The sequence below is a fragment of the Etheostoma spectabile genome, chromosome 16 (genome assembly GCF_008692095.1).
Source record: "Etheostoma spectabile isolate EspeVRDwgs_2016 chromosome 16, UIUC_Espe_1.0, whole genome shotgun sequence".
NCBI lineage: Eukaryota > Metazoa > Chordata > Actinopteri > Perciformes > Percidae > Etheostoma > Etheostoma spectabile.
Genome location: NC_045748.1, coordinates 25287711 through 25291062, shown reverse-complemented (window position 1 = coordinate 25291062; position 3352 = coordinate 25287711). Strand labels below are relative to the sequence as shown.

General features: G+C 42.1%; 1 protein-coding gene across 6 annotated transcripts in view; it reads right to left on the bottom strand.

Moving 5' to 3' along the window:
• nrg1 (neuregulin 1) overlaps positions 1–3352 on the bottom strand; it is a 38166-nt gene that overhangs the window by 32665 nt on the left and 2149 nt on the right. The window lies entirely within an intron of this gene.

The window sequence follows — 3352 nt, the reverse complement described above, 5'->3', positions numbered from 1 at the left end:
GGGGGGCTACAAATATAGGCTACTTAAGTAATAGTTATAATTAAATACAAATTTCCAATTTCCATGGTGAGTTTGTGATTATTTGGCTAAAGATTTATATTTTTTCCTATCTACCTTGCTGACACATAGCTGTATGCAAATCATTGCGTAGTGACGTCATACATATGCAAATTTATCTATAAAAAAATAACTGTACCCACCTGAAGGTCACGGTATAATTGGAACACTGGATGGGAGTTTGCCCAAACCCGAGACTCTCATGATTTAATTCCGACATTGGGAAATATATCTGCAATGGTGGAATCGCTTGAAAAGTTGTTTTGGTCATTTTTTTTTTCAACATTTTACGAAACAAAATAAACAAAGTGCAATTTTGACAAAGGTCAACCGGAAGAAAAAGCCAGCTGTGTGTTGGCAGAGCGCCAACTGCTGTAGAGTTTCTCCTGTCATTCTTCCTATTCTTCCCCGCTCACGTATGGGGGGGGGGGAACTGGCAGAACCCGATTATTCCCTACCCGGGTTCCGACCATACCCTGGTTACTGCTGTACTGTGTGTCAGTGCGTCCACAGAAGGCGGTAGCAGCACAGCGATGCCCTGCATTATTACCTCGTTCATTCAAACAGTCCAGCAGTCCCTCTCTCACAGCCATGGCCTCTTTTTACAGCAGCAGCTTCACGGTTTCCTGTTCTGCTCTTTTCACTTAGCGGTGAGCTAATGTTGATGTGTAATGATAATGTTGGTACTCACTTCCTGCACATGTTTAACGATCAACACATTGCAATGGGAAGGCAGCTACAAGCCTTTATTGTCAAGAAGGATTGAATATTAGGGCTACTAAGGAAACCAGGACTCTAAAAATATACGTGATTATAGATTTGTCTGCACTTTTTCTCCCTCTCTCTCACAAACACACACACACACACACACACACACACACACACACACACACACACACACCAAAACCAAATGCCAATCAGCTACAATGGGGAAACATCCTATTTCAAAAGCTAATGTAGCTAAAACATGGTGAATTTGATTGTTGAAGCCCATTGTTGTTAACCGTGGTCCATACAACAGGTAATTAAGTGAATTAATCAATTAATTAATTGAAATTTGAACCGTGATTGCGATTTTTGCTCCTAATGATCACAAAAATCGAGCAATCAAGAAAAACTATTTATCTGTTAACTGTTGATTTCTTTAACTGTTTCACCGTTTTTGGACTTCGGTAAATGCAGCGTCTTTCCAAAAGTCAATGAAGAATCACGTTCAATAATCGTGATATCAATATTGACCAAAATAAATCAAGTCTTTAGGCTGGATGTCTGCTTCGTGATTAGGGAGCCGTCATATGTGGAGATGCTTTCTAGAGACTGTTCTCCTAATCTAAAGCACCTTATGATCAGATGCTAGGGAGTTTATATCAGCCATTCTCACAGCGGTATACATGGGGGGGGGGTACATCATCAACACATCAGCTGTGCTACGCTTAGAGGTAACACGCTCAACCATGTTTCCACTCCTTTCCTGGAAGGATGTAAGGCTGCAGGGGCGGCGCTCTTCCTTCGGCCAATCACATCACATATAATTTCTGTTGAAACATGACTCACCTGTTCAGCGCTGGTCTGACAAATCACACTTCGCTCTGCGACGGAGTGGTGTGCAACAACCTTAACACAGATGCTATCATTGGCTACTTGGCAAATGCATCAATGATGTCCTACTGAGGATTCCTGTAAAGACATCCCCCTTTCAGGAGTCCTGGGTTAACTGGGAACTCCGTTCCAAACTTAACTCTCATGCTGTCTTTGAGTCAAATTTGATCTGTTTTCAAAGTGGTTTTTTTATGTCCAAAATAAAGGAAGTTGAAATAAAGGGGAAACATTTTGAAAAAAGCAACAAAATCGAGGAAAATATTATTGAAAATTGTGACCAAAAACATCAAAAATAATAACACAAAAAGTTCATTGAAAAAACTTTGTAAAGAGCAACAAAAACGTTGAGATAAAGGGAAAAACGTTTTTGAGAACAGGAAATCTAGCGCTCAGGACGGAGTTTAGCAGGGCAAAGAAGAAATACAGGGAAAATATTGAGTCTTCCTTCCAGGGCTCCAACACCAAAACATGTGGGCCGGGCTAAGAACCATCACAGACTACAAGAGAAAAACTGCAGTGATGTTGAGATCAAGTCCCCGGCTGAGGAGGCACAAAAGGCCCAGGACCCCCGCCCACTACTAATATCTAGGGCAGATGTGCGCTATACTATTCACCTGGACCTGATGCTTTCAAAGTGTGTGCACACCAACTGGCAGAAGACATTTTCAACCTGTCACTGTTCCAGTCCACATTTCAAGAAGGCCATCATTGTCCCTGTCCCCAAAAAGACTAAAGCCTGAATTATTACCGAACATTAGCACTCACCTCCACCATCATGCAGTGCTTTGAGTTGTTAGTCAAATTCTTTATCACCACCTCCCTCCCTGACTCACTGGCGCCACTACAATTTGCCAAACAGATCATCAGATGACACCGTCTCCCTCACCCTCCACACTGCTGTAAGAAGATTAAGATAAGAATACAAAGATGTTCTTGCATGACGCCCGTGGATCCCTCGCACAAACACAGCCCTTTGCATTTGTTAGAACACAGGAGCAGTTACTGCTGCAAATAATTCAACACTGCCAGTCTGCAGTGGCCTCTGCACCACCAGTGTACCTAAATGTTTCAGTAAGCTTGGAGCCGGTGATCAAGCATTTCCCCACAGTGCAGTTCCAGCAGTAAGTTACAGCATTGATTCCCAACCTAGAGGTACTTGTACCCCAGGATGTGGCAACGAGTAACGTGGAAAGATTGCAAAGCAATTAGGATTTGATTAAAACCTGTAACAAATGAACACTAGATGTTGCTCATCTGTAAGCATGCTTGAAAACTAATTAGCAATAACTGTATAAATGAGGGAACTAAATACTGTATTATAAAAAGTAATGGCTAAACAGTTTAAATAGTTAGCTAAAAGAACACAAATTCAACAAGTGTGAAAATAACATTATCCACTTTCATATAACTAATAGTAATTTGAAACAGAATGGGAAATGACGACAGGGTATGTGAGTTCCTCTGACTGGACTGAAACTCAGACCAAAAAGGTTGGGAACCACTGAGTTACACACATCTGTGCAGCTGATAGAGAGAGCAGTATGGTTGGAAACTGACCGCTCACCACCACCATCACCTCAGATTAGCTCACTGTAATAAAGCACACGGTGATGGGACTACGACAGACTCGTCATAGTGGCGAGCCGCTGGCAGACAGACGATATAAGTGGGTTGTTTTTCCCTGCGGCTGAGGGAT